The sequence below is a fragment of the Phycodurus eques genome, unplaced genomic scaffold (genome assembly GCF_024500275.1).
Source record: "Phycodurus eques isolate BA_2022a unplaced genomic scaffold, UOR_Pequ_1.1 contig_204, whole genome shotgun sequence".
Lineage (NCBI taxonomy): Eukaryota > Metazoa > Chordata > Actinopteri > Syngnathiformes > Syngnathidae > Phycodurus > Phycodurus eques.
In genome coordinates, this window is record NW_026904201.1 from 22,523 (window position 1) to 45,557 (window position 23,035).

The 23,035-nt window shown below is 44.6% G+C and overlaps 5 non-coding genes and 1 pseudogene across 5 annotated transcripts; 4 read left to right on the forward strand and 2 right to left on the reverse strand.

The window, feature by feature from the left end:
* Positions 1–1,604: 1,604 nt before the first annotated feature.
* trnas-uga (transfer RNA serine (anticodon UGA)) lies at positions 1,605–1,686 on the forward strand. The gene has a single exon. It is a non-coding gene; the product is annotated as a tRNA-Ser (tRNA).
* An 11,132-nt stretch (positions 1,687–12,818) lies between these two features.
* LOC133398617 (U1 spliceosomal RNA) lies at positions 12,819–12,983 on the reverse strand. The gene has a single exon (XR_009767947.1). It is a non-coding gene; the product is annotated as a U1 spliceosomal RNA (small nuclear RNA).
* A 3,292-nt stretch (positions 12,984–16,275) lies between these two features.
* Positions 16,276–16,456, reverse strand: LOC133398620 (U2 spliceosomal RNA; annotated as a pseudogene).
* A 4,669-nt stretch (positions 16,457–21,125) lies between these two features.
* On the forward strand, positions 21,126–21,317 carry LOC133398619 (U2 spliceosomal RNA). The gene has a single exon (XR_009767948.1). It is a non-coding gene; the product is annotated as a U2 spliceosomal RNA (small nuclear RNA).
* Positions 21,318–21,628: 311 nt separating this feature from the next.
* Positions 21,629–21,742, forward strand: LOC133398621 (U5 spliceosomal RNA). Its single transcript, XR_009767949.1, has one exon. It is a non-coding gene; the product is annotated as a U5 spliceosomal RNA (small nuclear RNA).
* An 880-nt stretch (positions 21,743–22,622) lies between these two features.
* trnat-agu (transfer RNA threonine (anticodon AGU)) lies at positions 22,623–22,695 on the forward strand. The gene has a single exon. It is a non-coding gene; the product is annotated as a tRNA-Thr (tRNA).
* Positions 22,696–23,035: the final 340 nt, after the last annotated feature.

Below are 23,035 nucleotides of genomic sequence, written 5' to 3' on the forward strand. Positions count from 1 at the left end.
AACAGCCTCCTGCTCTTGTAATCATTCGTTTACATTATCTGGCCCAATGAGTAAGATGTGTAGGCAAACATTTGTTTGATTTGGAACGGCTTTTCAAATGAAACTGTATAGCATGTCAGAATAGCACAAAACAGTGACAAAGAAAATCATGAGATGGTTTAGTCCTATTTCTAAAAACTTTCCAACATTTCACAAATTCTGTCAGGGTGTTTCAACTCATGAGCACATCTGTAATTAGGTGTACGTAAGGCGTTAATATGAGACAGATCAAATGAGGAGTTGGCAGAACGACAACCTACGAGAGAGAGAGAGTATAGGGATATTTACAAAATGATGGATTGCCTATGACGTCATCACTTGGCAGCGTGCCAGCGCACGTGACGTCACCTCCCGGCCCAACTGTCCCCATTGACGTCACATCCGGTAAAAAACTAAATGATGTCACATTCGGTGAAAACAAAGTGAGATCATATTTCCTGGCATTTTTGTCACATGACATCATGTTCGGGGTCACCTGTAGGAACAAAGGAAGTCATGGGGTGTCATTTGGGCAACAAAAAAGGTCATTTGTGATCATACCTGCGAATATGATCCCATCCGGCCCCGCATCGATGGTGGGTGTGACAGCGTCCCGAGGGCTTCGATGAGACAGCTGCAAAGAATGAGGTCATCACGTGACTTGTGCAGGTGACATGGGGTGTCTGAGATGTGAGGGGGTCACGTCCAGAGGTCACACAGCATTGGCAAAGAATGGGGATATGTGGCTTGTACATGTGACATCGGGTGTCCGAGATGTTTGAGGGTCATTTCCAGAGGCCACAACCCTGCATCTAAAGCATAAACATGTCAGTTTTACATTTCATGTGGGAGTTTCCAAGGCGAAAACATCCCAAGACATATTTTTGTTTTTCAAAAAAATTCCCAGACGTATCTTTTGGGATTCATCCAACTATCTTCACTCTTTTAGGACGAGGGTCTCACTTTTTTTTTTTTTTTTTTAAATGGCACGTGTCTCGTTTTCCATTATAAAACGTATTACAAACAAGTTGTTTTATGTATCTAGTGAAGATACATTCCAGAGTTTAAATTATAGTTTCTTTTCATGAAGCAAGTGTCTTTTTTTAATTGCACAAACAGGAGTACTCAAGGTCTCAGAACTGTAAAACATGACAGAGATGAAAGTATAATTTGACCTTGATCATATCTTCCTCCCTTGGCGGAAATGTACATTACAGAAGTGTAACCTTCACTCAAAAAAAATGACTCATTGGATGAACACAAATAAATTTTGGGCAGGTTTTCCATTCATTTTATTTGTGTAACCAACTAAAATTTAGTACTTCCGTGTCATGTGATATAATTGAGTCAGCCAAACCCATTTTACACTCAGTACACTCAGTGGCCGAAATTGATTCACGGCCCTCAAATGACTATAGACTGCTGAAAGTGCTAGAGGACTCTGCATCTTTTTGCAATTGTTTTTTGTCAATGTCTTTATGTCTCCAAAGTGTTCTGTAAATTGTCTGTTGTACGAGAGCGGCTCCAACTACCGGAGACAAATTCCTTGTGTGTTTTGGACATACTTTTTGCGCTTACCCCATGTGGCTGCGATGGCCGAGTGGTTAAGGCGTTGGACTTGAAATCCAATGGGATCTTCCCGCGCAGGTTCGAACCCTGCTCGCAGCGAGTCTTGTTTATGTGCAAAATAGCTCAATAGTTTGTGTCACTGAGTGAAGTTCTCGTGACTCGGCTTCAGTTCTTCCTTTAGCCTGGAGGTGGGGATCGAAGGCGAGCGGCTGGTGGCCGGGCGTGCACCCATGGGGCCCGGCCGGGCACAGCCCGGGAGGTTCCCCCTTCCCATGGGCTCACCACCTGTGGGAGGGCCATAGCTTGCACTGGGTGCAGTGCAAACTAGGCGGTGGCCGAAGGCAGGGACTTTGGCGATCCGATCCCCAGCTACAGAGGCTGGCTCGAGGGACGTAAAATGTCGCCTCTCTGGCAGGGAAGGACCCCGAGCTGGTGTTAGAGGTTGAGAAGTTCCGACGAGATATAGTCGGACTTGCCTTCACGCACAGCTTGGGCTCTGGTACCAGTCCTCTCTTCCACTCTGGAGTTGCCCACGGTGAGAGGCGCCCAGCAGGTGTGGGTTTATTGCCCCCCGGCTCGGCCCCTGTCCGTTGGGGTTCCCCCCGGTGGAAGAGAGGGTAGCCTCCCTCCGCCTTCGGGTGGGGGGACGGGTCCTGACTGTTGTTTGTGCCTATGCACCAAACAGCAGTTCAGAGTACCCACCCTTTTTGGAGTCCTTGGAAGGGGTGCTGGAGAGCGCTCCCGCTGGGGACTCCATCGTTCTGCTGGGGGACTTCAATGCTCACGTGGGCAATGACAGTGAGACCTGGAAGGGCGTGATTGGGAGGAACGCCCCCCGATAAGAGCCCGAGTGGTGTTCTTTTATTGGACTTCTGTGCTCATCACGGATTGTCCATAACGAACACCATGTTCAAGCATAAGGGTGTCCACACGTGCACTTGGCACCACGACACCCTAGGTCGCAGTTCAATGATCGACTTTGTGGTCATGTCATCGGACTTGCGGCCGCATGCCTTGGACACTCAGGTGAAGAGAGGGGCGGAGCTGTCAACTGATCACCACCTGGTGGTGAGTTGGCACCGATGGTGGGGGAAGATGCCGGTCCGATGTGGCAGGCCCAAAGGTATTGTGAGGGTCTGCTGGGAACATCTGGCAGAATCCCCTGTCAGAAGCAGTTTCAACTCCCACCTCCGACAGAACTGTGGCCGTAAGGTGGTCGGTGCCTGTCGTGGCGGCAATCCCCGAACCCATTGGTGGACACCAACGGTGAGGGATGCCGTCAAGCTGAAGAAGGAGTCCTATCGGGCCTTTTTGGCCTGTGGGACTCCTAAGGCAGCTGATGGGTACCGGCTGGCCAAGCGGAATCAGAATCAGAATCATCTTTAATTGCCAAGTATGTCCAAAAAACACACAAGGAATTTGTCTCCGGTAGTTGGAGCCGCTCTTGTATGACAACAGACAGTTTATTTTTTTTTGACAATTGTGCAAAAGATGCAGAATCCTCTAGCACTTAGAGCAGTTCAAATGACTAATATTGCAATAGTCCGGTGCAATGACCATTGTGCAAAGGGCACCGAGACTTCTAGCTTTGGTGGTTGCTGAAGCAAAAACTCAGGCATGGGAGGAGTTCGGTGAGGCCATGGAGAAAGACTTCCGGACGGCTTCGAGGAAATTCTGGTACACCATCCGGCGTCTCAGGAGGGGGAAGCAGTGCACCATCAACACTGTGTATAATGGGGATGGGGCGCTGCTGACCTCGACTCGGGACGTTGTGAGTCAGTTGGGAGAATACTCCTCAACTCCACCGACACGCCTTCCCGTGAGGGAACAGAGTCTGTGTTCTCTGAGGCAGGTTCTCCTATCTCTGGGGTTGAGGTCACCGAGGTGGTTAAAAAGCTCCTCGGTGGCAAGGCCCTCGGGATGGATGAGATTCGCCCGCAGTTCCTCTAGGCTCTGGATGTTGTAGGCCTGTCCTGGTTGACACGCCTCTGCAACATCGGGTAGACATCGGGGACAGTGCCTCTGGATTGGCCGACTGGGGTGGTGGTCCCCCTTTTTAAGAAGGGGGACCGGAGGGTGTGTTCCAACTACAGGGGGATCAAACTCCTCAGCCTCCCTGGTAAGGTCTATTCAGGGGTGCTGGAGAGGAGGGTCCGTCGGGAAGTTGAATCTCAGATTCAGGAGGAGCATTATGGTTTTCATCCTGGCCGTGGAACAGTGGACCAGCTCTACACCCTTGGCAGGGTCCTCGAGGGTGCATGGGAGTTCGCCCAACCAGTCTACATGTGTTTTGTGGACTTGGAGAAGGCGTTCGACCGTGTCCCTTGGGGGGTCCTGTGGGGGGGTGCTTCGGGAGTATGGGGTAGCGAACCCCCGGATACGGGCTGTTCGGTCCCTGTACGACCGGAGTCAGAGTTTGGTCCGCATATCTGTTAGTAAGTCAGACTTGTTTCCGGTGAGGGTTGGACTCCGCCAAGGCTGCCCTTTGTCACAGATTCTGTTCATAACGCCTCCCTGGTGAGTTGTTCCGGGCACGTTCCACCGGGAGCAGACCCCGGGGACGACCCAGGACACGCTGGAGAGACTACATCCTTCAGCTGGCCTGGGAACGCCTCGAGATCCCCCCGGAAGAGATGGATGAAGTGGCTGGGGAGAGGGAAGTCTGGGCATCCCTGCTAAAGCTACTGCCCCCGCGACCCGACTTCAGATAAGCGGTAATTTTCTTCAATTAAACCACAACAAAACTGAGATAATTGTTTTTGCCAATAAAGAAAAGAGGATTGCTCTTAGTAAATACCTGGAGTCACTTTCTTTAAAAACTAAAGACCAAGTCTGAAACCTTGGTGTTCTGATAGGTTCCGATCTGACTTTCAACAGTCATATCAAATCAATTACTAAAACTGCCTTCTACCATTTCAAGAACATATCCATAGTGAAGGCTCGCATGTGTCAAGCAGACCAGGAGAAGCTCATCCATGCTTTTATCTCAAGTAGAATTGACTATTGTAATGCTCTTCTGACTGGACCAGGTTCAAAACTCTTCTTTTTTCTCATGCTTTTAAGAGCATTTCCACTTTTAAATGATATTTCTTGCACTGTATGCTGTATTCATTGGTGGCCGACTGGTTGGAACATCTGCCTCACAGTTCTGAGGACCGGGGGTTCAAATCCTGACCCCGCCTGTGAGGAGTTTGCATGTTCTCCCCGTGCCTGGTTGAGTTTTTTCCAGTGCACTCCGGTTTCCTCCCACATCCCAAAAACATGCGCGGTAGGTTGATTGGAGACGCTAAATTGCCCATAGGTGTGAATCTGAGTGCGAATGGTTGTTTGTTTCTATGTGCCCTGCGATTGGCTGGTGACCGGTTTAGGGTGTACCCCGCCTCCCGCCCGAAGATAGCTGGGATAGGCTCCAGCAGCCCGCGACCCTAGTGAGGAGAAGCGGCTCAGAAAATGGATGGATAAGATGTTTTTTTTTTTTTTTTTAATCATGTAAAGCAGTCCTCCCCAACCACTGGTCCGCGGACCGGTACCGGGCCATGAGGCATTTGTTACTGGGCCGCAGAGAAACAAAATGACCAATTTATATAATTTCTGTTGGATTGCAAGTCACGTGTCTATGTGTTTTATTTTGAAAATTGGCCGGCTCTTCTCCGCCGCTCCAGCTGCACGTCTCATTTGACACGTTGAGACTCGAATGCTTCTGTTTCCGGTCCGAGCGGGCTGGCTAACGGCGGGAGGTACTTAAATTTTTTTCTCTTTGTTTTAAATGTTTATGAGCTGTTTTTCTTTGTTTTTAAATGCTTTTAATCATGTAAAGCACATTGAGTTATCTTGTGTATGAAATGTGCTATATAAATAAATTTCCTTTGCTTTAAATGTCGGCTTTATTCTCTAAAATTACAACAGCTATAACAAAATATTTATATAATCAAATTCACGATCACAAAGAAAATCAAAGGTGTCTATATATATATATATATATATATATATATTTTTTTTAAAGCACTGGACAGCACCCATGGTTCAATCCCTTGGAAGGGATTGAGAAGAGATGAATTCTGCAGTAGAATTATTTCTAGAGGAAGTAACCACTGAGCTACACCAGTGTAGACCAGCAATGGGAAAATGTAATTCTTATACAAAACTCTAGTTCCGTGACCCAAAATTGGGTTTGGACGTGAGACATTCTATCGCACACAAACACACAGTGGTTACGTAATGTATATAAACTACTGGTTGGTCAAAATAGATAAATATACTAACTATTGCAGTCCAATTGTACTGCTCCGGGTTAGAAGATCATGACAGGAATAATTATGTTGCAACCTATTTCGGAAGTCAAAGCAAGATGCTGGATGTGTGCCTTTCCTATAAATATCAAACATCTCATGAGGGGACATACGGATCGGTGCAGCGTCTGCAGTGATGCGGATTTTGTATCGATCCGTTGTGGTAAAGAAGGAGCTAAGCCGAAAGGCGAAGCGCTCGATTTACCGGTCGATCTACGTTCCTACCCTCACCTATGGTCAGGAGCTGTGGGTCGTGACGGAAAGAACGAGAAGTGGCCGAAATGAGTTTCCACCGCAGGGTGTCCGGGCTCTCCCTTAGAGATAGGGTGAGAAGCTCGGTCATCCGGGAGGATCTCAGAGTAGAGCCCCTGCTCCCTCACATTGAGAGGAGCCAGGTGAGGTGGCTGGGGCATCTGATTCGGATCCCCCCTGGACGCCTCCCTGGTGAGGTGTTCCGGGCACGTCCCACCGGGAGAAGTCCCCGGGGACGACCCAGGACATACTGGAGAGACTACATCCTTCGGCTGGCCTGGGAACGCCTTGGGATCCCCCGGAAGAGATGGATGAAGTGGTTGAGGAAAGGGAAGTCTGGGTGTCCCTGCTAAAGCTACTGCCCCCGTGACCCGACTTCAGATAAGCGGTAGAAAATGGATGGATGGATGGATGGATGGAATTCAGCCGAAGTAACCACCGAACTACCCGAGAGTATTGCACACTCAGAGAAAATATATTTTTATAGCTACATTACTATATTTTTATAGCTACATTACTATATGTTTATATGTCATACGACGATGGTGTGACTTATAAAATTAGAGTTCAATTGGCGAGGAACTGTCAGTTTGGGAAAATAAAGCAAAGAGAAGGAAAACACTAGACGGCACCCGTGGTTCGATCCCGAGTAAGGGATGGAGAAGAGGCGAATTCTGTGAGAGAATTGTTTCTTGAGGAAGTAACCACTGAGCTCGACCAGCGCAAGAAGACTACCGAAAGATTGAAACATAACTTTAGTTGTACGTCATGAAATCGCAAATCCAAATGAACACGCATTGAAAGGGGGTGAAAATAGTTGGTTTAAATGCACTGGACGGGGCCGGTTGTTCGATCCCGATGAAGGAATTGAGAAGAGCCGAAGTCTGCAGTCGAATTACTTCTTCAGGAAGTAACCGCTGAGCTGAGTGACATTTTGTTTTTTTTAAATTAGGAAATATATTGTGTTTCAGTGTCGCTCCTGGCGAGCGCACATGCATCTGTGAATGTTTTTAAGTCCAGGTTAAAAACTTTTTTCTCATGCTTTTTCGAGCATTTCCACTTTTAAATGATATTTCTTGCATTGTGCGTTGTTTTAATTGGACTTATATATTTTTTCTCTTTGTTTTAAATGTTTATGAGCTGATTTTCTTTGTTTTTAAATGCTTTTAATAATGTAAAGCACATTGAGTTGCCTTGTGTATGACATGCTGTATAAATACATTTACAATGGCTATAACAAAAACATTTATATTATCAAATTCATGTTCACAAAGAAAATCAAAGGTGTCTGTATATATATATATATTTTTTTTTTAAACACTGGACAGCACCCATGGTTTGATCCCTTGGGAGGGATTGAGAAGAGATTCATTCTACAGTAGAAGTATTTCTCGAGGAAGTAACCACTGAGCTACACCAGTGTAGACCAGCAATGGGAATATTAATTATTATACAAAACTCTAGTTCCATGACCCAAAATTGGGTTTGGACGTGAGACATTCTATCGCACACAAACACACAGTGATTACGTAATGTATATAAACTACTGATTGGTCACAATAGTATTCATTCAGACGTGAGATTGGACGTTTCTTGGTGACTGGGGTGACGGTGCAACGTTTGAAATAGGGTGGTAATTCACACAGTTCCACAGATCTCTTGAAGATCACTGTGAAGACTGGAGCGAGCTGGTCCGCGCAGACTTTGAGGCAGGATGGGGACACACTCAGGTCAAATAGTGGAGCACAGGGTCCAAAGAAAAATATGGTGAAGCAGCATTTAGCCGTTATGCGGCACACAAATGGAATAAGTTGCCAACCAATCTTAAATAATCCCCGAGTGTCAATGTTTTTAAGTCCAGTTTAATAACTATTCTTTTTTTTCTCATGCTTAGGACATTTCCATTTTTAAATGATCTTTCTTTCACTATACGTTTTTAGTAATTTTTGTCTCTTTATTTTTAAATGATTTTTAGCTGTCTTGTATTTTCTTGTATGGTTTTAAAATGTCTTTTGTCCTTTTTTGAAAAAATGCTTTCAATCAAGTAAAGCCCATTGAGTTACCTTGTGTATGAAATGCACAATATACAATAACTACACTAAGACATTTCATAGGACTTTTACATTAACTTCCTGACACTCCACTCGCTTTGTGTGACAGGACGACGACGGCAGCGGGGGTGCGGCATATACTGGAGAGACTACATCCTTCGGCTGGCCTGGGAACAAAGAGAAGGAAAACACTAGACGGCACCCGTGGTTCGATCCCGAGTAAGGGATGGAGAAGAGCCGAATTCTGTGAGAGAATTGTTTCTTGAGGAAGTCACCACTGAGCTCGACCAGCGCAAGAAGACTACCAAAAGATTGAAACATAACTTTAGTTGTATGTCATGAACGAGCAAATCCAAACAAATACGCATAGGACGGGGGTGAAAATAGTTGGTTTAAATGCACTGGACGGGGCCAGTTGTTGGATCCCGAAGAAGGAATTGAGAAGAGCCGAAGTCTGCAGTCGAATTACTTCTTGAGGAAGAAACCGCTGAGCTGAGTTACATTTTCTTTTTTAAATTAAGAAATATATTGTATTTCAGTGTCGCTCCTGGCGAGTGCACATGCAGCTGCAACGCAGCACAGCACACCGGAAAAACGTTCTCCTCTTGACCAAACAAGTAAGACTAGAGGATGCCACGTTCCTGATGAAACAGTGAATTAAACAGCTGCAGCTCGGGTTCTGATCAGAACAAAGAGGTCAGAGCATATTACTCCAATTCTAAAGTCTTTACACTGGCACCCACTCAGCTTTAAAATAGATTTTAAAGTTCTGTTACTGGTCCATAAATCACTAAATTGTTGAAGTCCTGAATACACGAAAGAAATGCTAATCGGATATAAACCCAGTCGGGCTCTGAGATCTCCAGACTCTGTGCTCCAAATAATGGAGCACAGAGTCCAAAGTAAACATGGTGAAGCAGAATTTAGCTATTAGCCTGCACGCAAATGGAATAAGTTGCCAACAGAAGTGAAGTCAGCCCCAAGCGTGCATGTTTTTAAGTCCACTCTTAAACTCTTCTTTTTTCCCCATGTCTTTTAGAGCATTTCCACTTTTAAATATTTATTGCACTGTAAGCTGTTTTAATGGTACTTGATTTTTTTTCTCTTTGTTTTAAATGTTTATGAGCTGTTTTTCTTTGTTTTTCAATGCTTTTACTCATGAAAAGCACATTAAGTTGCCTTGTGTATGAAATGTGCTAGATAAATAAATTTCCTTTGCTTTAAATGTCGGCTTACTTCTCTAAAATGACAACGGCTATAACAAAATAGTTTATATTATCAAATTCATGATCACAAAGAAAATCATAGGCGTCTATCTCTATATATTATTTTTTAAAAGCACTGGACAGCACCCATGGGTCGATCCCTTGGAAGGGATTGAGAAGAGATGAATTCTGCAGTCGAATTACTTCTTGAGGAAGTAACCGCTGAGCTGAGTTACATTTTCTTTTTTAAATTGGGAAATATATTGTATTTCAGTGTCGCTCCTGGCGAGTGCACATGCATCTGCAACGCAGCACAGCACACCGGAAAAACGTTCTCCTCTTGACCAAACAAGTAAGACTAGAGGATGCCACGTTCCTGATGAAACAGTGAATTAAACAGCTGCAGCTCGGGTTCTGACCAGAACAAAGAGGTCAGAGCATATTACTCCAATTCTAAAGTCTTTACACTGGCACACACTCAGCTTTAAAATAGATTTTAAAGTTATGTTACTGGTCTCTAAATCACTAAATGGTTGAAGTCCTGAATACACGAAAGAAATGCTAATCGGATATAAACCCAGTCGGGCTCTGAGATCTCCAGACTCTGTGCTCCAAATAATGGAGCACAGAGTCCAAAGTAAACATGGTGAAGCAGAATTTAGCTATTAGCCTGCACGCAAATGGAATAAGTTGCCAACAGAAGTGAAGTCAGCCCCAAGCGTGCATGTTTTTAAGTCCACTCTTAAACTCTTCTTTTTTCCCCATGTCTTTTAGAGCATTTCCACTTTTAAATATTTATTGCACTGTAAGCTGTTTTAATGGTACTTGATTTTTTTTCTCTTTGTTTTAAATGTTTATGAGCTGTTTTTCTTTGTTTTTCAATGCTTTTACTCATGAAAAGCACATTAAGTTGCCTTGTGTATGAAATGTGCTAGATAAATAAATTTCCTTTGCTTTAAATGTCGGCTTACTTCTCTAAAATGACAACGGCTATAACAAAATCGTTTATATTATCAAATTCATGATCACAAAGAAAATCATAGGCGTCTATCTCTATATATTATTTTTTAAAAGCACTGGACAGCACCCTTGGGTCGATCCCTTGGAAGGGATTGAGAAGAGATGAAGTCTGCAGTCGAATTACTTCTTGAGGAAGTAACCGCTGAGCTGAGTTATATTTTCTTTTTTAAATTAGGAAATATATTGTATTTCAGTGTCGCTCCTGGCGAGTGCACATGCATCTGCAACGCAGCACAGCACACCGGAAAAACGTTCTCCTCTTGACCAAACAAGTAAGACTAGAGGATGCCACGTTCCTGATGAAACAGTGAATCGGGTTCTGACCAGAACAAAGAGGTCAGAGCATATTACTCCAATTCTAAAGTCTTTACACTGGCACCCACTCAGCTTTAAAATAGATTTTAAAGTTCTGTTACTGGTCTATAAATCACTAAATGGTTGAAGTCCTGAATACACGAAAGAAATGCTAATCGGATATAAACCCAGTCGGGCTCTGAGATCTCCAGACTCTGTGCTCCAAATAATGGAGCACAGAGTCCAAAGTAAACATGGTGAAGCAGAATTTAGCTATTAGCCTGCACACAAATGGAATAAGTTGCCAACAGAAGTGAAGTCAGCCCCAAGTGTGCATGTTTTTAAGTCCACTCTTTAACTCTTCTTTTTTCCCCATGCCTTTTAGAGCATTTCCACTTTTAAATGATATTTCTTGCACTGTAAGCTGTTTTAATGGTACTTTAATTATGAAGTACCTCTTTTTCTATGAGCTGTTTTTCTTTGTTTTTCAATGCTTTTACTCATGAAAAGCACATTGAGTTGCCTTGTGTATGAAATGTGCTATATAAATAAATTTCCTTTGCTTTAAATGTCGGCTTACTTCTCTAAAATGACAACGGCTATAACAAAATCGTTTATATTATCAAATTCACGATCACAAAGAAAATCATAGGCGGCTATCTATATATATATATTTTTAAAAGAACTGGACAGCACCCATGGGTCGATCCCTTGGAAGGGATTGAGAAGAGATGAATTCTGCAGTGGAATTATTTCTAGAGGAAGTAACCACTGAGCTACACCAGTGCAGACCAGCAATGGGAAAATTTTATTTTAATACAAAACTCTAGTTCCGTGACCCAAAATTGGGTTTGGACGTGAGACACTCGATCGCACACAAACGCACAGTGGTTACGTAATGGAAATCAGAATCAGAAACATCTTTATTTGCCAAGTTTGTCCAAAAAAGGAAGGAAGGAAATTTGTCTCCAGTAATTGGAGCAGCTCTAGTACGACAACAGACAGTCAATTGACAGAGAATACTTTTGAGACATAAAGACATAAAGAAAAACAGTCACTGAGCAATAAAGAGTTAATAGTTATCTGGTAATGCCGGTACATTTTTTATTTTTATTTATTTATTTATTTATTTATTTGTTTACAATTGTACAAAAATGCAGAGTCCTCTAGCACTTAGAATGCCTAATATAGCAATAGTCCGGTGCAATGACCATTGTGCAAAGGGTGCCGAGACTCTTCAAGGACTCATTTAATTCATGTATGCAGGACCTAAACCATTTAGTGATTTATAGACCAGTAACAGAACTTTCAAATCTATTCTACAGCCGACTGGGAGCCAGTGTAAAGACTTTAGAATTGGAGTAATATGCTAATGCTAATATGAAAATTATGTAGATGAGACACGCAAGCTCGCTGTAACAGCCCGGCTAACCAACGTGCCTACTTAGTGGCCATATTGGGGAGGTTGACGTTCCCATTGTTTAGCTTTTTCTTCAATAATAATAATAACAATAATAATAACAGATTAAACCTATTGCGCTTTTCAAGACACTCAAAGACGCTTTACACTGATTAGATAACAATAACATTAAGGTGGGTAAACAGGAAGTACAGGTGCTGGTGTCAGCGATGCTGTCCACCGCGGTGGATGCAGAAAAGTCACGCCGGGTGGCGAGAGCCGAGCTGGATGTCAGGGGACGCGGAAGGATGGTCGCTAGCTGAGCTCGATGCACGCAAGTTCACGAGTCGCAACCGAAGCGGGTGTTCGAGAGCTTTCTGAGAGAGTGATAGGTAGGTCATAATTTAGCCTTTTTGTTTTTGTAAATAAATAATCTCCCCGCCTTTCCTAGTTTACAATACATGACAACAACAACGCATAGTCCTTCGGTGAATGTGTTGAGTGAACGTAAGCTTCGGGAATGGATCATTAACTGAATAAGAAAGCACTTGAATGACTATGTGAAAAAGAACTGAATGTGAATGAAATTTTTTTATGAACAGTTTTGAATGATTCAGTACACTCAAATGCTCATCACTATCAGTAACATAGTACCATGCTTAATTACCACACAACTTCATCACTATTGAAAACACTGTTTTCTTTTTCATTAACCAATGATCAGGGGAGAGCACGAACGCAGTTCCCCACTACCAGAAATTATGCAGTCAAGATTCCCATATTTGGGGAATTTGCAGGGGTCAGCACAACCAGAGTGCAATGGCTGAGCCTCACCCTGGGTGAACCACATTCTTGATCATGGTGTCTCCTCTTGCCAGGTAAGTATGACTTTTACTCGGCGCGAGCACGCAAGTCATTCACGCGCACGCTATGTCAAGCGACGGTGTCGTCATGAGCATGTGAACAACCATACACATAACGGGCAAGCCGGAACATACGCAAGATGAAACGCTACTGTGTGCTAATACATGAAGAAATATGCTTCTTATTTGAGAATTTCAGTTTAAATTGAGACAGTAAATGGATACCCATAATGCACAGTGGCATCAAGACATGATAAAATAACTTGAAAAAAATAACTCACACCCAGAAACATATAAACCACCCATTCGGGGTACAACCTGAACTGGTTGCCAGCCAATCGCAGGGCACAGACAAACAAACAACCATTCACACTCACATTCACATCTACGGGCAATTTAGAGTCGTCAATTAACCGAGCATGCATGTTTTTGGGATGTGGGAGGAAACCGGAGTGCCCGGAGAAAACCCACGCAGGCACGGGGAGAACATCAGAATCAGAATCAGAATCAGATCAGAATCAGAATCATCTTTATTTGCCAAGTATGTCCAAAACACACAAGGAATTTGTCTCCGGTAGTTGGAGCCGCTCGAGTACAACAAACAGTCAATTTACAGAACACTTTGGGGACATAAAGACATTGACAAAAAACAATTGTGCAAAAAGATGCAGAGTCCTCTAGCACTTAGAGCAGTTCGAATGACTAATATTGCAATAGTCCGGTGCAATGACCATTGTGCAAAGGGCGCTGAGACTTCAAGGAGTGTATGCGGTTTAAAGTGACGAGTAGTGCGATCATCTGGGACAATGTTGGTTGTGCAAATGTTACAGATACTCCTCAATCAGTGTGCAAATGGAGCAGATGCTACTCTGGCATGAGTGGCCAGTATATGCAAATAGTGCAGCATGGCGAGACAACTACAGTGAGTGCACGAGTAATACATAATTGGCCCCACAGAAATGTGACAACGAACTCAAGTCAAAAAATTGCCAGCTTGTTGTAATGGAATTATAGGTTAGGTGTTTAAGAGGTTGATCGCAAGAGGGAGGAAGCTGTTGGAATGTCTACTAGTTCTAGTTTGCGTTGATCGGTAGCGCCTACCTGAGGGAAGGAGCTGGAAGAGCTGGTGACCGGGGTGCAGACGGTCCGAGAGGATTTTGCACGCCCTTGTCTTAGTTCTGGCAGCGTGCAAGTCCTCAATGGTGGGTAGGGGGGTACCGACAATCCTTTCAGCAGTTTTGATTGTCCGTTGCAGTCGGAGTTTGTCCTTTTTTGTAGCAGCACCAAACCAGACTGTGATGGAAGAACACAGGACCGATTCGATGACCGCTGTGTAGAACTGTCTCAGCAGCTCTGGTGGCAGGCCGTGCTTTCTCAGAAGCCGCAGGAAGTACATCCTCTGCTGGGCCTTTTTGAGGACGGAGTTGATGTTGTTCGCCCACTTCAGGTCCTGAGAGATTGTAATTCCCAGGAACTTGAAGGTCTCGACAGTTGACACAAGGCAGCTGGACAACGTGAGGGGCAGCTGTGGCGAAGGATGCCTCCTGAAGTCCACGATCATCTCTACCGTCTTGAGCGTGTTCAGCTCCAGGTTGTGTCGCCCGCACCACAGCTCCAGCCGCTCCGCTTCCTGTCGATATGCAGACTCGTCACCGTCCTTGATGAGGCCGATGACAGTGGTGTCATCTGCAAACTTCAGGAGCTTGACAGTCGGGTTCGCTGAGGTGCAGTCGTTCGTGTAGAGAGAGAAGAGCAGCGGAGAGAGGACACAACCTTGGGGGGCCCCAGTGCTGATGCTGCGTGTGGATGAGGTGGCCTCCCCCAGCCTGACCTGCTGCGTCCTGCCCGTCAGAAAGCTGTAAATCCACTGGCAGATGGCAGGTGAGACGCTGAGCTGGAGAAGCTTGGTTGAAAGGAGTTCAGGGATGATGGTGTTGAACGCTGAGCTGAAGTCCACGAACAGGATCCTTGCGTAGGTCCCTGCACTGTCGAGGTGTTCTAGGATGAAGTGCAGTCCCATGTTGACTGCATCATCCGCAGACCTGTTCACTTGGTAGGCAAACTGCAGGGGGTCCGGCAGGGGACCTGTGACACTCTTGAGGTGGTCCAGCACGAGACGTTCAAAGGACTTCATGACCACAGATGTCAAAGCGACAGGCCTGTAGTCATTCAGACCAGAGATTGCAGGTTTCTTGGGGACTGGAATGATGGTGGAGCGTTTGAAGCAGGATGGAACTTCGTACATTTCCAAAGATCTGTTAAAGATCTGAGTGAAGATCTTCGTTCGTGTTAGCTTGCGGAGTAATATAGACTCCAGCCAGTATAAACGATGCAAACTCACGTGGCGAGTAAAATGGTTTACAGTTCAGAAACAGCGACTCCAAATGCGGGCTGCAGTGTGTGCTGAGCACCGTGACGTCCGTACACCATTTTTCGTTTATATGGAGGCATATCCCGCCGCCCTTCGTTTTTCCCGATGATTCCATGTCGCGGTCCGCTCGATGAATGTTGAAGCCGGGAAGCGTGACGGCGCCATCGGGTACATCGTCGCAAAGCCAGGTCTCCGTGAAGCACATGGCCGCGGAACGTCCGAAGTCTTTACTGGTCTTTAACAGAAGATGAAGCTCGTCCATTTTGTTGGGTAGGGAGCGTACATTCGCGAGGTGGATCGACGGGAACGCCAATCTGTGTCCTCTCTTGCGGAGTTTCACCTGAATGCCGGCTCGTTTTCCTCTGTGGCGCCGCTTCCGCATCCATGCGCCGAAAACCGCGGACGCCGCTCCGGTGAGTAACTCGGGGAAAAAACTGAGCGGATTTTCGAAAGTTGGTGACAGAAAGTCCGGAGTAGCCTCCTTGATGGTTAGCAGGTCTCCCCTTGTGTAAGTGAGTCGTGTAAGGTCTCCAAAGACGGACGAAAAACACAAAAACAAAGACAATACTAGAGAGCGCGTTACCGAGGCAACCACACTGGTAGGCGCCATCTTGGATATGCAAACTCCACACAGGCGGGGCCGGGGATTGAACCCCAGTCCTCAGAACGGTGAGGCAGATGCTCTAACCAGTCGTCCACCGTGCCGCCAACACACATACAATTGGATGTTTTTTTTACGCAGGTGAAGAAAAGCCTTCTACAGCGGTTCTCAACTGTTGTCACCCGCATGTTCCTAATGTTTCAAAGTCGCGACCTACTCGTACATGTACAGTATATTATATTTGTAAATGCCCTTTCAGATGGGTTTGCTGTACCGCCAAATTCATATTGCATGCCAAGATGTCCACCAGCCAGATTGGGCTGCTCTTTTAGGAACGGTGAACGAGCTGTTCACCGTTCCTGGAGGTACTGCAATACCAGGTCGATGCGTGGAGTGGACGGAGCAAGCCCCTATTCCATCTCCCAGTTCCAAAAATCGATTTAATATATGGTCCCCATATAGAGGACGTATCAGATATTAAACTGATAAGAACAGATCACTTTCTTTTCCCTTTTGAATTTTATTGTTACTGCCAACATAATATTACATCAGCTCTTGAAGTAGGGAGCACAGTTTTATCTTTCACCTCAATTAAACATTGAAATGAGGGCAAAATAAATTACAGAAGCCATTGAAAAGTTGTTTAAAATTCTACACTGTAATAATTATCCATCCATCCATCCATTTTCTGAGCCACTTCTCCTCACTTGGGTCGCGGGAATGCTGGAGCCTATCCCAGCTATCGTCGGGCAGGAGGCGGGGTCCACCCTGAACTGGTTGCCAGCCAATCGCAGGGCAATTTGTAACTGATTTCTGAATAATTGGTAAAGTCTTCAGTGCTCTCTGACATTATGTCCACTTGCACATTTTAATATGAATTCATTAACAATGAATAATCACAAAAAATACATATTTTTAGCGTTTTATAATGAAGTCATTGTCCAATAGCAACACTTATTTAGCCTTTACGTAAGAACGCTGAGATCTCCCAGGTGACCTGAGCATTACTTTGGAATACGAGCGGTCAAGTGAGGTAAGCTGAACAAATTAGATGACAAAATTCATCAACAACTGACGAAAATGTTAACACAGACTCCTCTACGTTGTCAATCTCCTTCGAGTGACCAGTCATAAGAGTTTAAGGAAGCAAAATTGGATATGTCACTTCACATCAATAGGTAAAGCTAATTGCAAAACACGGGGCCTACTCGTGACCATACATTTCCTTAAGACTATTATACTATACGACATACTATATATGACAACAAAACTACATTTGTTTACGAATATGGATTTTCTTTTTCTATTGTTGTGTGTTGTCAAGTAATAATGGCTGATTATAGTTAAGTACTTCACAAAATGCAGCCCTATGGGTGGCACAAGTCAGTGCAAACTGTAGGCCGGTCCCAAGCCCGGATAAATGCAGAGGGTTGCGTCAGGAAGGGCATCCGGCTTAAAACCTTGCCAAACAAATATGAGCGTTCATCCAAAGAATTCCATACCGGATCGGTCGTGGCCCGGGTTAACAACGTCCGCCACCGGCGCCGTCAACCTGCGGGGCGCCGTTGGAAATTCAGCTACTGTGGGTCGAAGTCAAAGAAGAAGAGGAGGTGGAAAGCGGGTTCTTCGGCAGAAAGAGAAGAGGAAAACACAGAGCCTAGAACTGAATGTGGGGACTTTGAATGTTGGGACTATGACAGGAAAATCTCGGGAGTTGGTTGACATGATGATGAGGAGAAAGGTTGATATATTGTGTGTCCAGGAGACCAGGTGGAAAGGCAGTAAGGCTAGAAGTTTAGGGGCAGGGTTTAAATTATTTTACCATGGTGTCGATGGGAAGAGGAATGGAGTCGGGGTTATTTTAAAAGAAGAGTTGGCTAAGAATGTCTTGGAGGTGAAAAGAGTATCAGATCGAGTGATGAGGCTGAAATTTTAAATTGAGGGTGTTATGTGTAATGTGATTAGTGGCTATGCCCCACAGGTAGGATGTGACCTAGAGGTGAAAGAGAAATTCTGGAAGGAGCTAGATGATGTAGTTCTTAGCATCCCAGACAGAGAGAGAGTCGTAATTGGTGCAGATTGTAATGGACATGTTGGTGAAGGTAATAGGGGTGATGAAGAAGTGATGGGTAAATACGGCATCCAGGAAAGGAACTTGGAGGGACAGATGGTGGTAGACTTTGCAACAAGGATGCAAATGGCTGTAGTGAACACTTTTTTCCAGAAGAGGCACGAACATAGGGTGACCTACAAGGGCGGAGGTCGAAGCACACAGGTGGATTACATCTTGTGCAGACGATGTAATCTGAAGGAGGTTACCAACTGTAAGGTAGTGGTAGGGGAGAGTGTGGCTAGACAGCATAGGATGGTGGTGTGTAAGATGACTCTGGTGGTGGGGAGGAAAATTAGGAAGACAAAGGCAGAGAAGAGAACCATGTGGTGGAAGCTGAGACAGGACGAGTGTTGTGCAGCTTTTCGGGAAGAGGTGATACAGGCTCTCGGTGGACGGCAGGAGCTTCCAGAAGACTGGACCACTGCAGCCAAGGTGATCAGAGAAGCAGGCAGGAGAGTACTTGGTGTATCTTCTGGCAGGAAAGGAGAGAAGGAGACTTGGTGGTGGAACCTCACAGTACAGGAAATCATACAAGGAAAGAGGTTAGCTAAGAAGAAGTGGGACACTGAGAGGACCGAGGAGAGGCGAAAGGAATACATTGAGATGCGACACAGGGCAAAGGTAGAGGTGGCAAAGGCAAAACAAGAGGCATATGATGACATGTATGGCAGGTTGGACACTAAAGAAGGAGAAAAGGATCTATACAGGCTGGCCAGACAGAGGGATAGAGATGGGAAGGATGTGCAGCAGGTTAGGGTGATTAAGGATAGAGATGGAAATATGTTGACTGGTGCCAGCAGTGTGCTTGCTAGATGGAAAGAATACTTCGAGGAGTTAATGAATGAGGAAAATGATAGAGAAGGGAGAGTAGAAGAGGTAAGTGTGGTGGACCAGGAAGTGGCAATGATTAGTAAGGGGGAAGTTAGAAAGGCATTAAAGAGGATGAAAAATGGAAAGGCAGTTGGTCCTGATGACATTCCTGTGGAGGTATGGAAGCATCTAGGAGAGGTGGCTGTGAAGTTTTTGACCAGCTTGTTCAATAGAATTCTAGTGCGTGAGAAGATGCCTGAGGAATGGAGGAAAAGTGTACTGGTGCCCATTTTTAAGAACAAAGGTGATGTGCAGAGCTGTGGCAACTATAGAGGAATAAAGTTGATGAGCCACACAATGAAGTTATGGGAAAGAGTAGTGGAGGATAGACTCAGGACAGAAGTGAGTATTTGCGAGCAACAGTATGGTTTCATGCCTAGAAAGAGTACCACAGATGCATTATTTGCCTTGAGGATGTTGATGGAAAAGTACAGAGAAGGTCAGAAGGAGCTACATTGTGTCTTTGTAGATCTAGAGAAAGCCTATGACAGAGTACACAGAGAAGAACTGTGGTACTGCATGCGGAAGTCTGGAGTGCCAGAGAAGTATGTTAGAATAATACAGGACATGTACGAGGGCAGCAGAACAGCGGTGAGGTGTGCTGTAGGTGTGACAGAATAATTTAAGGTGGACGTGGGACTGCATCAGGGATCAGCCCTGAGCCCCTTCCTTTTTGCAGTGGTGATGGATAGGCTGAAAGATGAGGTTAGACTGGAATCCCCGTGGACCATGATGTTTGCAGATGACATTGTGATCTGCAGTGAAAGCAGGGAGCAGCTGGAGGAACAGTTAGAAAGATGGAGGCATGCACTGGAAAGAAGAGGAATGAAGATTAGCCGAAGTAAAACAGAATATATGTGCATGAATGAGAGGGCTGGTGGGGGAGGAATGAGGCTACAGGGAGAAGCGATAGCAAGGGTGGAGGACTTTAAATACTTGGGGTCAACCGTCCAGAGCAATGGTGAGTGTGGTCAGGAAGTGAAGAAACGGGTCAAAGCAGGTTGGAACGGGTGGAGGAAGGTGTCAGGTGTGTTATGTGACAGAAGAGTCTCTGCTAGGATGAAGGGCAAAGTTTATAAAACAGTAGTGAGGCCAGCCATGATGTACGGATTAGAGACAGTGGCACTGAAGAGACAACAGGAAGCAGAGCTGGAGGTGGCGGAAATGAAGATGTTGAGGTTCGCTCTTGGAGTGACCAGGTTGGATAAAATTAGAAATGAGCTCATCAGAGGGACAGCCAAGGTTCGATGTTTTGGAGACAAAGTTAGAGAGCGCAGACTTCAATGGTGTGGACACGTCCAGAGGAGAAATAGTGAGTATATTGGAAGAAGGATGATGAGGATGGAGCTGCCAGGCAAGAGAGCTCGAGGAAGACCAAAGAGAAGGTTGATGGATGTCGTGAGGGAAGACATGATGGCAGTTGGTGTTCGAGAGGAGGATGCAGGAGATAGGCTTACATGGAAAAGGATGACGCGCTGTGGCGACCCCTAACGGGACAAGCCGAAAGGAAAAGAAGAAGAAAAGAAGATAGTTAAGTACTTCACAAGTGGTTGGTTTTGCGTTCACTCTGTCGTTTTTTGGATTCATTCTTGGGCAGGGCATGCTTACTGTTTTGGGGTATACGTTGAAATGTTTAATGGAAAATATTCAAGGATTTTGACGTTTCTGGCACGTTTTTATTCGATTATTAAGGCTTACAACATGAGGAACAGCAACATTGTTAAACTATATTTGTGGGAGGGGTGTAATTCGCCTCCTCTGTGACGATGGCGCTAGAGTCCTACTGTCAGTTCCCAAAGCAGGAAACTGGAAGTATTGGAGCGAGGCAGAGCCATTGATTTCAAAATTTGTGTTCATTTCAAAATGTTGAGCAAACAGCTATTCAGCTCGTGGCCACAACATTATACCAACAACCGATTTTTATTCCAAATTACTCATTATTTTCTTCGGTCTTAATACACGGCTAAAGGATATGCGTTAATGTCCGCATTCTATTGGAACGACGTGGACCACGTGACCAAGGAACACGAGCATCTGACAACATTCTTTCAATATAAACGTTGAAAAACGACACAGTTGACATTCGTTTCATAATTGTTGTTTGGCGTGTCCATATGTGACTCATCTGTGATTATCATGTCGATATGTGCCACTATAACTTTGGCTTGTAGGCTGGAGAATGAGGTCGTCTTTTCTGGCATTATGCCGGCATCGCTTCTCGGCCTTTTGGCTAAGATCAAGTGTAGTATCTGTTCTTATCAGTTTAATATCTGATACGTCCCCTATTCGGGGACCATATATTAAATTGATTTTTGGAACTGGGAGATGGAATATGGGCTTGCTCCAGTCCACTCCACGCATCGACCTGGTATCGCAGTACCTCCAGGAACGGTGCACCCCACGAGATTGTCCAAATAATCATAAACTCAGCCGAACACACCAATCAATCAGATGATATGTAATGTGTCACGTTCCCACAATGCAGTGCGTTAAAACAGTTGACAATCTTGATAAAGAACGGCAACACAGAGCATCTATACACGTTTACATTGTCTTTTTGCGTGACAGGATGAGAATATTGGAGTATGTCAAATGTAGGTGTATTTTTTTAATTCGTGTTAAAAAAAAAAGTCCAATTGTTTGAATTTAAGACCGTCTGTTAAAATGGCAATGACACTAATGACATAGTCCGCTTCGCTGTGACCAAAGCAGTTCACTCTTGTTTCTTTTCAGATCGTATAAATCTTTCGCCTTTTACTAAAGTTTTCCGTGGGGAGGAACAAAAAGAGTCTATCTCAATTTTTTGATGCTCTGTGAAAGTGGAGCTTTCTCATGTTGTGAAAAGTTAACTTTGTCTGAATAGATCAACCTGTTTCACTCATGATTTTGTATTAAAAACATTCATCTGATTACTGTAAAGTGTCTGAGTGGTTTTGGAAGCGCTGTGTAAGCTTAATTGCAGTTGTGTTGTTATTAATTAAAAGGCTTTAATAATTGCATTGGAGACACCAGGGAATATGTCTGTATGCATGCGTACATTTATTATGAATTTACATTTATTTTAAATATGTGTGCTTGTTTTCATGTGCTTGACTGACCCAACATGAGCCGTTAGCTTGGAGAAACGGATGCTCGTGAAAGCTGTCCCGTAAGGAAGAACGGTTACAATCACCCACGAGTACGTTCACTGCATAATATGTCGTTCCTTGCACTAGTACGAATCACTCATCGTACTAGTTCGCAATGAAATTCCACCTGAGTCACTCGTGGCAGGACAGGACTCGTTCAACGAACGAATCACTTGTGGCTAACAGGACATTCAGTTCAGTAGTACATCCAGCTTGCATGTGGCTAATGTTGCAAAGTCGCGACCCACATTCATATAAATTGAAAAGAATAAATTATTTTGTTTAAAAGTAGATTTTACGCCGATCTGATCGGTGTTATCGTTATCGGCCGATAATTAGCATTTTATGCTGGCCGGCTTTCATGTCAAAAGTCGCCGATCCGATCAATGACGTCATCGCTCTGATCCGCATTTAACTCCGCGTCTTGGTCGCGTATGAATCCAACAATGTGTGAATGTGTGTTGGTAAGACAATTAAATTCCTTGATACTTTGTTTCTTAACAAGCTGACAATGCACTTTTGCCCACTTTGTTGCTGTTAACTAGTTAACCAAAATGGTAACGATCAACAGAAAAGAAAGGCCTCATAGCTCAGTGGCTAGAGCACTGGTCTAGTAAACCAGGGGTCGTGAGTTCAATTCTCACTGAGGCCTGAAGTGTAGTTTCCTAGTTGTTATACATGACGCTAGACAAGGTAGGAAACCAGCTTCCGGAATAGTCAAAGTTTTTAAAGGGCAATTTCAGAAACAAAAAAAGGAGACAGAGTGAAAAGGTTGCGAAATAATATCGGAAAAGAAGACAACAAAAGATGAAACTCTTGCTGTAAGTAAGTAATATAGTACAATTACGCAGAGTCGAGTCTTGTATGGGGCAGTTGTGCTTCTGCGAGGTAAGGATACAACAAGATAGGACGGGATTGGACAGGACAGGCACAGTAGTGGAAGCCTGCAGGACAGGGGGTTGTGGACCCAGCTGTACAACTGAAGTGTGGTG